Source organism: Crocuta crocuta, unplaced genomic scaffold (assembly GCF_008692635.1).
Source record: "Crocuta crocuta isolate KB4526 unplaced genomic scaffold, BGI_CrCroc_1.0 scaffold20, whole genome shotgun sequence".
Classification (NCBI taxonomy): domain Eukaryota; kingdom Metazoa; phylum Chordata; class Mammalia; order Carnivora; family Hyaenidae; genus Crocuta; species Crocuta crocuta.
In genome coordinates, this window is record NW_027527932.1 from 6497482 (window position 1) to 6509643 (window position 12162).

The window sequence follows — 12162 nt, forward strand, 5'->3', positions numbered from 1 at the left end:
AGGCTCCAGGCTCTGAGCTGGCAGTCAGCACAGAGCCCGACGCGGGGCTCGAACCCACGAACCGCGAGATCATGACCTAAGCGAAAGTCGGACGCTTAACCGACTAAGCCACCCAGGCGCCCCACTACTGAACAATCTTAAAAGCTAAGTTTCATGTTTTATGATACTCTGATGCAGAATAATGTAGAAATTACCAAGCCATATGATTTAGTTTAGAGTTCTGATCAAAGTTTATGGATGCATTCTAAGTTCTACGTATTGGTGAGTGGTGGAAAGGAGAAGAACGAGTTCTTTGCTCACAGTTCAGACACGGTGCTGGATTTTTCTCTCATTTCATCCCCACGGCAATCCTGTGAGGCAAGTGTTCTGACTTTCATTTTAGAGAGAAACTGAGGCTGAGGAGGGGTTGACTAACCTGCTCAAGGGCACAGCCAGGAAAGTGCAGAGCGAGGATTCAGACCCAGGTAGGCTTACCCGCAAACCCCGAGCTCTTGTCACCAGCCCACATTTCAAATAACAAAGGGCAGAACGATATGAAGTCCTGGTAGGTACCTGCCTCCTTATCTCTTTTAGATGCTTTCCTGGGACCGAGACTCCCGGGAAGAAGGGACAGGCGTGTTCTCGTCGGTAGCGTGTTGCTGAGACACGCTCCCTGCGGGGGCTGCTCGTGATGCGGGCCGGCCGGGGCCGCCGGCCTAGAGTGGGTCCTGGAGGAGCAGCCAGCATAGTCCTCAGCTTCGTGCAGGACGGAAATCAAACTCCAGCCGAGAGGAAGGAGAGCAGCGTGTACCGCGGGCATTGAGTGCAGATAGAGCGTCTGGGAGACTCGAAAAGGGAAAGAGGAGAGCGAGCCTCTTCTTTGCCTGGGACCTGGGGGTTTTATCACGGACTGTGGCCCAGTGCACGTGTCTTCTCAGGCCTCCGGGAACAAAGACGAGTGTTTCGGTGTCCTCTGGAAGCCAGGGGTGCCCTGGAGCCAGGGGTCTGGGGAAGCGTTCATGACGACCCCTGCCTCGTCACTCGTTAGATGTCACCTGTTGTGCTGGAAGACTCCAAAGAAACTATTGACTCCTCTGCAGCGAGGACGTGCATTGTCTGTTCTGTGAGGCATGTGGAGGGCAAGGGCATGGGGCCCAGCAAGATTAAAAGCAGGAAAAGGAGCCCCAAAAAGCAATTTTTCCTGGGGTCCCTTCAGTTTCCCCATCTCACCAATGTATACTTGCATCATTGATCGAATGTTTCATAGAAGGTGTTTCTGCCATTTTTGAAAAATCACTCCATATACTTCCACCTCTTTCTCATCTCCTTTTTCCTCCTCAGTTCTTTGAAATGTGTTCGTCTTCCATCTACCTGTTGAAATTGCTGCAGCAAGAGTCACCTTTGGTTTCTTCCTTTTTTTTGTTCTTGGTTCCCATGTCTCTACATATGATACATGTTCATGACAGAAAGTTGACACAGTGTAGAGGGAAATGATGTCCCCAACCCTCTTGTCAGTGACAGACGTCACCAGCACTGGGCTGAACATGGAGGCCCCATAGCACAGTGGGGGCATCTTGAGTTCTATTTGGACTTCACTATTGAGTTGTGTGAGCTTGAAAAAAGTTACTAATTTCTCTAAGTTATTTTCCTCATCACTTAAACGACATCCATAAGTGCCTCATAGTGTGATGGTGAAGGTACAAGGAGATAATGTAAAGTGCTTAACATGTTTTTGGCCCATCGTATAAGTATTCGATGAATACTTGCCTTTATTTATTTATTTATTTATTTATTTATTTATTTATTTATTTAATAGTTTATTGTCAAATTAGTTTCCACATAACACTCAGTGCTCATCCCCACAAGTGTCCTCCTCCATGCCCATCCCCCCCTCCCCCCACATCCATCAGTCCTCAGTTTTTGTCAGCATTCAAGAGTCTCTCATGGTTTGCTTCTCTCCCTTTCCCCCACCATTTCCGCCCTTCTTCTCCCCCTTGTTCCTCCGTCAAGTTCCTCCTAATCCTCCTATACGTGCAAACATATGATATTTGTCCTTCTCTGCCCGACTTATTTCGCTCAGCGTAACACCCTCAAGGTCCATCCATGTTGCTACTTGCCTTTATTTTTATTTATGTCCATTTGATCTCTTTGTGCATTTATCTCCTATGAGATATGTAGATATATATAATGTTCTTTATGGGATTATATTCAGGCTACTTTTATTTTTCTCATTTGTTAAAGATTTTATATATTTTTTATTTTTAAGTAATGTCTACCCCCAACATGGGGCTTGAACTTACAACCCCGTGATCAGGAGTCACATGCTCTAATGTCTGAGCCAATCAGGCACCTCATAGGATCTGGGCTTTTTCTGTGTGTGTGTTGTTGTTTTGGAAGTAGGCTTTACATCCAGTGTAGGGCTTGAACTCACAACTCCGAGATCAAGTCTACAAATTGAGCCAGCCCGGTGCCCCAGGCTATTTTTCTGCTTGATAATATATCTTTTTATGTCCTTAAATACATAGATACATTCCGTATGTTAAAGTGATTTTTTTATTTTAATATTTTTTAAGTTTATTTATTTTGAGGGAGAGACAGAGCGAGCAGGGGAGTGGCAGAAAGAGAGGGAGAGAGAGAATCCCAAGCAGGCTCCACACTGTCAGCGTGAAGCCGAATGCAGAGCTTAAACTCATGAACCGTGAGATCATGACCGGAGCCAAAACCAGAAGTTAGACACTTCACTGACTGAATCACCCAGACACCCCCTAAATGATTACTTTTTAAGAAATTGTTTAAACTTTAAAAAATGTTTTTATTTATTTTTGAGAGATAGAGAGAGACAGAGCAGAAGTGAGAGGAAGGCAGAGAGAAACAGACAGGAAGGCAGGGAGACACAGAATGTGAAGCAGGCTCCAGTCTGTCAGCACAGAGCCTGATACAGGGTTCGAACTCCCAAACCTCGAGATCATGACTTGAGCCTAAGTCGGGTGCTTAACCAACTGAGCCACCCAGGTACCCCTTAAATGATTACTTATAAATAAGTTACCTTTAAGTATGTCTCTAAATTTTGAGGACATTATTACTACACATGGTACATTATTATACATCCTCATCATTATAAATTTGGGTTATTTATAGTATTTGGCTATAATCAAAATGGTTGATTTATGCGTCTGTTTCCTTAAAACATTCTTAGTAATGAGATGACGGGGTCAGAGAGTTGGAATTAAGTACATATATATGCGAGTTACTTTTCCCAAGAGTCGTATCTATTTATGCTTCCATTAACCAGTAACCACATTCCTCCTCACTTTGGCCAACATGAACTATTTTCAGATTCTTCATCCTTGCCCCTCTGACTAAAATGAATAACACTATGATACAACATATGAAACCCGTGACTACTTGCGTCTATTCCCGGAGGCCCTGTCCTGCGGCTCCAACCCGCCTGTTCATGCGCATCTCACGCAGTGCTTGAGGCGCTTGTGCGGGCTTCAGTGTATAAGGTCCCTCACCAGTCCCTTCTGCAGAATTCTCCTGGCTATTTTCACATGCTTATTTCTTCCAGATAAACTATAGGATCATTTTATCAGGAGGATTGAAATAAAGAGTAAAAGAAAAGAGGGTAGGAAACAGAGTTTGAGAAAAGAAAAAGAAAATCTTGCTGGAACATTACATTTGGGTTGCACTGAATATATAGAGTACATTAAAGAGAATTGAGATCTTTCTAGAATCAAATCTGTATCCAGGAGTAATGCATGAGTTGGTGCCTATTGAAGCTTTTATGTTCCTCATAGATTGACTACAGGACGTGCCTTTGGGCTCTAAAGTCAACCTTGGGTGTGGCTTGATGGAAGCATATCACTGCCAGTGGGTTCCTCAGCTTGGGCAAATTATTGAAATTCTTTCAGTCCCAGTTTCCTCCTCTATGAAGTAAAGGTACTAAGAGTAATACCTCCTAGAGATGTGTGGGTGACGTGAAATAAAGTAAAATGCACAGCGTGGGGCTTTGCAGACGGTTAGCATTACGCATGTGAGCTATTACTGTTATTATTGTTATTGCTATCACTATCGATTTTGATTAGTATCATTTTCCATTATAGTTTTCTATTGGTTAATATTTCTTCATTGAATAAATAATTGCTTAGGTTTGTCCTTGGCTTTCTTAACTGACCCTTCACCTAGTTTCCAATAACATTTTAGCTGATTATTTTGAATTTTCTAAATAGATCATGATCACATACATAAATAATGACAATTTAATAATCTCCTTTCTAATTTCAGTGCTTACTGCACCATATAGGACTCCCCGAATAATGTAAAATAATCTGGTACCCCTTCTTACTTCTGATACGCTTTGATTTCTTTTTGCAAATATGGTGGCCTTTTCCTCACTGTTTATTCTTTGTATCTTCAAATGCTTCAGGACACTCCTGACCTCTTTCTTTCTCTTCCTCCTTTCTTTATTTTCCTTCCTTGACCTGATGCTATTATTAGTGGGCATATTGGAAAAAAAAAAAGCTGGTCATGTGCCTTTGCACATGGAAGAACATTTTATGTTAGCCTTCTGTTTTGCGTATGGTGGTATTCTAGGGGCAGTGTGAAAATGTAAACAGAATCAGACTCTCCCCAAGAGGGCTTACAGCCTAGTGTTGGGAGTAGATCAGGCGCGTCACTAACTCCAGATTAAAGCAGTTTGTGAAAAGTGCCCTGAGAAAGTGTGCTTCTAGCATACAGGACACAGAAGCCACTCGCAAGGAGAGACTTCTTGTGTCTAACAAACCCCTATTTCTTAGAAGACTATTATTTTGGAGATTTTACACTGAATTCTCTTACTTCTAGAGGGAAGCTTTAATGGGTTACCAATGAGCTGAGCCAGACTCACTAGAACTTAGGTCAGTCTGAGGAGCAGGACACGTGTGCGAGCGTGCCTTTTTATTATTTTATTATTTTTTAGTGTTAATTTTTAATTGTCCATGCTGGCTTACTTTTGGTATCTTTTCAGGAAATTCTCCCAGGAGTGATTCGATTTGCACTCATTCCCTAGGGTCTCTTCATTGGAGGTGATTTAAAGTTCAGAAATAGTTACACGAAAGATAGCATCTGTTACAATTACACTGAAATAGTAGATGATTTAGAAGACTTATTAGGAGGTGGCCATACTTCAGGGTCTCGTTATGAATAGAGATCATCGTATAATAGAACATTTGTTTTTAGAGTTAAGCGTTCTCAATATTTCTATATACATAAATGGGTATTTGGGGGAGGGCCCAAGGGGGGAGCAAATCAACCTGATTACTTTTATGTATTGAAAGTATTGTTTCTTTAGATGGTTTTACTGAGTACATTTATATTCTGATTACCAAGTAATACAGTTATGGTAGAAACCTTCGAAAATACACAAATGTATAAAAAAGAACTTTTGTGTCAAATAATGATAATCCATTGAACACAGGCAGTTAATTTTGTTTCCACCACAAATCGCATTAACATAACAGGAAAGATTGTTTTTTTAAGTGACACACCTACAAGGATAGAGAAAACAAAAGAGACAGCACCAAAACTATTTTGGAAGCTGGAAGCAGATGGTTGTGAGGTAACAAATTTAGCAGATGTGAGGAACAAGCCTGTTTACGTGACAGAATCTCTCAAAGTCTCAGGAATTGGAGGCAGCAGATAATCTCTAGAAGGTGGGGTGAGAGGGAGCTGAAGTCATCTGCAGTGACTGAAAGCTGATGAAGAGCGAGTCTCTCTGTCAGGGGACATAGGCACAATGAGTATTAGGACACCTCACTGAAAAATGGGATAACTAAATCCCATCTTCCTGTTTACCTTCCTTCCTTCCCCACGTGGCCTCCAGGACATGGGCAGAAAGGCCTCTACTCTCTAGGTAGGAGGCTGGCTGGGAGGATCTGAAACAGGCTCTAGGCTCTAAGCTGTCAGCACAGAACCCGATGTGGGGCTCGAACCCACAAGCGTGAGATCGTGACCTGAGCTGAAGTCGAACGCTTAACCAACTGAACCACCCAGGCGCCCCTCAAGTAGTCATTTTTTAAATATCACAGTTATTGAAAATTATTTCCTAGGAAGCTACTAGAAGATGTGCTTCACCAAAATGGACTAAGCCAAGAAAACAGATTATGGCAACGGAGATACCCAGAATGATTGTCAAGTGAGGGTGTAGGGGTAGAGGTTTTGAGTCCCGATGTGAGATGAGAAGGTTCTAAAACTTTTTCCAGAAAGATGAAATGGATAGACTGCATGATATGTCTTTAGCTTCTGGGGAGTCAGACAATTGGGAAGTACTTTTGGATTGAGTGCAGAGAAAACTAAGATGAAAAAAAAAACAATTATTTACTCCCGAGAAAAAAATTATGCAGAAAAAATTAACGTTACATTAATGCACATAATTCAGCTCTGAATAATATTTACATTCTCACAATAATAGAAATAATAGAAGGTGATCCAGCCAAAATTACTGTATAATCATATTAGAAGGATGGAGTGAGGGAAGGGTGTGTATGCACATGGGTGATGTGTGTGTGTGAGGGGGGGGTTGGATATCTAACAGGAGGAAAGAACACCCTATCTTCTTTCTCTGTGGGGGAAGTCAAAAGACAGTACTCAAAATAAAAAAGGAGTAAGGCCATCACACTCCAGCTCTGTGACGTTAATATAATAATCGACTAAAAGAGTTGAGGAAGTTGGTGGCATAAGAGACAGGAGACTGATAGTTTTCATAAGAAACCTTTTAGAACTCTTTAACTCTATGTGAATGTGTAATTTTTATATAAATTTTAAAAATGAAATAAAATTAATGAAGTTGCCACTGTCATTTTGTTATACTTTATATGTATGTGTGCACACACACGCTTGCCTTTTCTTGGAGTATTTGCCGTGGGCCAGATAATGCTCTGGGAACACGGTGCAGATGAGATCAAGTTCAGTTCCATTCCATAAACACTTCTCTGAAATTCTGAAAAGTAAATTTTGAACACCTGCCATGGAAAATAGTAGGCCATAGCGTGGTTCAATTTTCAGGTAAGTGAGACGTCTGTCAAATCAACTGCAGTCCTCACTGGTAGCTCAGTTAGTTATGTGCCTGGGATTCCCAGTTGTCGCATCTTATCTGTTGTCCTAGCGCTATGAAGGTAGCTGTTGTTATCTGAGGCTCAGAAGGGGCAAGTAGATTGCCTAAAATCTCAAAGCAAGTTGATGGCAAAACTGAGATTTGAATCGGTCTCTCTGATTCTGAATCCATGCTCCAGACTGTGATCAACTGAAATATTTTCCCAGATAACCTGATGTCTGCAGTGAACAAGTTCAAGCATCTATTCTTGGAGGTTGGGCAGGGGTGCGGTGGGGGCTGGGGAGCTAATATAAAGATCATCCTCAGGCCCTTGTAGAGGAGAGAAAGCTCTGTAAGCATGGGGTATCTTTAGTTTCTCCTGGAGGGAGATTTTAACAGAGGGAGTGCCTACATTCACCAGGAAGAGTCCACACTCTGGTAGATTAGAATTCACTTGGCATCTGTTGAGAACCATTTACATTAGACCCTTAGAGCTTCAAAATGAATGAGTCACCAATGAGATGTGCTTCTGTTGCCCTCTTGATGGATGTGCAGTGCAAGTGTTCCAGTGCTTTGAGTTAAGACCCGAATTCGTATGATTAGGGAGACTGCATATTTACTTACCTATCTTTTTTTTTAATTGATGTTTTGGACCATGGTAGCTTAATCTTCAGTATCGTTTCATAGATTCTCAAAATGAAATTTCATTTCTTTCATAAACTTGGAATATAGGTGCCTTGTAGACTAGCCTCTTCCAAATGTGTTCTGTGCAGCAGTTAAGATATCCACTAAGGTGTTTAGGTCACGAGCTGATTGTCTATAAATTTAGAGAATCCTGGATGTCATAACCTCCTTTTGGAGATTTACAGGGCACATCAGTGTGTTAGAGCCTAGGAGATGGTTTTGTATAGAAGAACCATGTATTACTGTGTTTAACTAGAGTTTCTACAGTTTTTTTGGAACAGGGATTCATTTTTCCAACTAATTTTTAGCTACGTGGAACACATTTTTGGAAACGGGGGACTCCAGGTTATTTTCCTTTGGTAGAAAATTGATACATCATGACCTTTAGGCTCCTTTTAGCTCTGGAATGCTGTGCCTTCACAGTGGCGATCAGCAGTTTTGTGTGAGTCACTTTGACTTAGAATTTACTGAGTTATAATTGTTAGATATATACACAAAGTCCTATTTTGCCTTTGAAATTCTATCCCAGATCTTAACATTTTGATTATGACTGTCTTCTTTGAAATGTAGTTTGGAAAAGTATACCCCAGCATTACAAATACTTCCTAATAAATTGTGCCAGAAATAGTATGTATTCATATGTATATATGCATACATGGGTAGACACGTGTATGTGTGTGTGTACAACACATCCATGCCCACATCTCATATATGGACATGTTTAAAGTGCTCTATTGCGTCATACTTTATTAAGGAAGGAAGTCATTAATTTCCCTTGTCTTGCTGCAGTGAATATCCTTACACATAACATCTTTGTATGATTGAGTGGTTATATCTGTACAATAAGCTGCTAGGAATATAATTTCAGGTCAAAAGGTATCTACATCTGGGGGTGCCTGGGTGGCTCAGTTGGTTAGGCATCTGACTCGGTTTCTGCTCAAGTCATGATCTCATGGTTTGTGAGTTTAGACCCAGGTCTGGCTCTACACTGATAAGATGGAGACTGCCTAGGATTCTCTGTCTCCCTCTCTGTGCCCTTGACCTCTACTCTCTCTCTCTCAAAAATAAGTAAATTTAGGCTGATTCATAGGGGCACACCGTACCCCAATGTTTATAGCAGCGCTTTCAACAATAGCCAAATTATGGAAAAAGTAAATGTCCATCAACTGATGAATGGATCAGCTTATACACAATGGAATACTACATGGCAATGAGAGGGAAATCCTGCTATTTGCAGCAATGTGGATGGAACTGGAGAGTATTATGCTAAGTGAAATGAGTCAGTCAGAGAAAGATACCATATGTCTTCACTCATATGTGGAACTTGAGAAACTTGACTTGGGGGGAAGAGAAGGAGAAAAAAATAACCAGAGAGGAAGAGAGGCAAACCGTGAGACTCTTAAATATGGAGAACAAACTGAGGGTTGATGGGGGCAGGGCGGGAGAGGGGAAAATGGGTGATGGGCATTGAGGAGGGCACTTCTTGGGATGAGCACTGCGTATCATATGTAAGTGATGAATCACGGGAATCTACCCCCAAAACCAAGAGCACACTGTGTACACTGTGTGTTAGCCAACTTAGCAGTAAATTATACTTTAAAAATAAATGAATTAGTTTTAAAACAGCGTGTGCATCTGAACTTTAATAGGTACTTATTGTCCAAAATATTGGACAAGCTAACCTACAGGCACTGTGTGACAGCTGGCCACTCCCATCACTGTCAATGTGAGTAGATGTTACTGAAACAGAATCTTAGCTGATAATGTTTTCCTAAATGGGAAATTCATTATCCCCAAAAGTACTACTGTTTCATGTATTATTTTGTATTTATTATTTATCCATTTACTAGAATTGAATTGCAAAGTTACTTGGAGACTGGGAAGAAGTAGTCTTTATAAGTAGCACTTACCACTGTGATTATTATATATGAAATTAGTGACAGTAACTTAAAGCACAATTGTATTATTAAGCACGATCCACAAATTGGTTGTTTAGCAGTTCAAGCATTTATTTCGCTTAAAAAGATTTCTCTCTGTGAAATTTTGCGTTCGTAGGTTCTGTCACCGAAATAAAAGGATGGTAGGACTTTATGGGAAAATTGCAGAGATGACAAACTAGAGCATGAAGAGATCTTTGAAATTTCCACCTCTTATGAAATCTCAGTGTTCTCTGTCTTCTGTTGGACTGTTAAAAAGACTTCCCAGTCTGCCACGGAGGGCTGTCAGTAACATAAGTGATGCATTCTTTTTGCCTCAGGGAGGAAGACAATGATCCTATAGTGCCGGTGGATGAGAAACGGAAACTTGAGCCACACCTTCAGTTTATCCTCAAAGCCTGCATTGTCTGTCTTCATCTAACCCAGCTCTGATGAACACCTGTGACAGTTGCCTGCACACGTGCTCTGATGAAATATTAGAAATGGCTGTACACTCAGAAGAAACGCAGTGTTATGTACCCAATCACTGCTGCTAGGATTCATATTTTTGCACATACTGTTTATTGCTTATGTGTAGAAGAAATGAAACTAGTTTTCAGAGTTGTTATTAATATGCATATATATCATGTATTAATACCGAGACAGGAAAAATACATTCCCAGTGTTAGCCATCCTTCATTTCCTGTCTCCACGAGAAAATTCACTCATTCGGAGAATAATGCAATTCTTGATAATAAATAAGAGTTTTGATCAGGAACAGCACAGGGCTTGAAAATGGAATGTGAAGGATTAGTAAAAGTCATATCTCATGTTGTTTTTCAGCCCTCATACCACAATTAATGTCAGGCTGGTTATTATGCAAAACAATTTGGGAGTTAATGCAAGAACAAAATCACTTTATATATTTCTCAAAGGATCAAATTGGATGTATGAATCTAATTGTATTTATTTGACATATTGGAAGCTCTCGTTTCTAGGAGTTTGAGAAAGGCATAAAAATAGGATAAAAATTAAGTGGGTACAGCATACCAGGAATAGCTTTATTTTCCATGATAGAAGCGTAAATTTAATAGTATTCTATAGTAATTTCATGTTGTACATTTTGTAAGACCTTAAAATATTTTATTCTGTGGACTTTAGTATATTGAGCCGTTGCTTTCCAAGGTGATCAATAATATCTTTAATTAACTTTAAGTGCTACTGGTAAATGTAAGCATATGCTTAGATGCAGTTAGATGTGACAGAATGAGATAATTTGTGTAAAGCAGTAGAGTGCCTGGCACAAAGCAGTACTTAATAAATGTTATCTGTTGTTATAATTGCTGTTGTAAAACTAAAGACTTCATAGTCCCAATTTGGAGGGATTTTGTGATGCAAAAAGTTGGAAATCACATAGGTGCAATACGTGTGTGTTGTGAGATTTTAAGCGTGTTGGGTAGAGGCTGTCGTAGTGAAAACATGAAATACAAATAAAAGCCACACTGAGTATCCCTGAAAATGGCAGCAAAGAAGGACCGTGGTGGAGCCTCACGCAGAGAGAGAAAGGACTGGCATGAAAGCAGAGTGAGGAGAAGTCCGGGCTTGCGAAGGGCCACGGTCTGTCCTTAGGACCACAGTAGGGCGGCCTCAGGCAGAGCCTCTGAGACGTGGAGACAAGCCCTTGGAGTTTTCCTTTCTGCTGTTTCGGGTATGCAAAAATGGAGAAATGGTTACCAAACTTTATTTAAACACTTAATATCTCCTAGACTGAAACAGGCTCCCCCCCCCCCACNAGAGAGGAGGTCATTGTCTTGTGGATGAGAAGCGAGTCAAAAGACACCCTGGCATGCTTTGGGTAGAGCCTGTGTTCAGGCCCTGGAACAAAAGAGTGTGCGGGCACCCAGCCTCTTTGCTCCTGACACAGCTGGTAAGTGAACATCCAGGGAATGTTCTGGGACTTAACATCTAGTGCTCCTCACAGTCTCTAACCATCTCTCCATGAAAAATACAAAATAGGCGTAACAAAAATAATCCATATGTCCTTTAGGGTAATATCTAGTTGTCCATATTTCCCCCTCCAATTTTTTTTTAATTGAAGCAACCAAATTTACTCACCACATATATTTTGAGTCAAAAGACTTAAATGAACTCGATTCAGCTTGAGGTGTCCTTTGGTAGGCTGTGCAGAGGCTCTCTAATCTTTGATATGGAAAACCCCTTCTTCATTTCACATTCAGGTACCTTAGACTCAGAGTATGAATGTGGGTGGTAGGGATGCTTATGCAAGAATGAATTTGAAAGGGCCATTTGTAAATCAACCAAAGTGCAAATAACTGATCTGGGATCTATCCTGTTTTGGTGGTGTCATGGGAAGGAAAAGTAAAAGGTATGTAATGGACCCTGAAATTGAGGAAGGAACTTCCCAAAGCAAAAGTGTGTGTGTGTGTGTGTGTGTGTGTGTGTGTGTGTGTGTGTGTGTGTAGGGGTGTAGTTAACAGGATAAATGACACATTT

At 40.9% G+C, this 12162-nt stretch overlaps 1 protein-coding gene across 1 annotated transcript in view; it reads left to right on the forward strand.

The window, feature by feature from the left end:
* Positions 1-10956, forward strand: part of CA8 (carbonic anhydrase 8) — a 133896-nt gene extending 122940 nt beyond the window's left edge. Inside the window, exon 12 of the mRNA XM_077751831.1 lies at positions 9990-10956. The gene's annotated coding sequence lies outside the window, so the exon portion shown is untranslated. The remainder of the gene's footprint in view (positions 1-9989) is intronic.
* The last annotated feature ends 1206 nt before the right edge of the window (positions 10957-12162 follow it).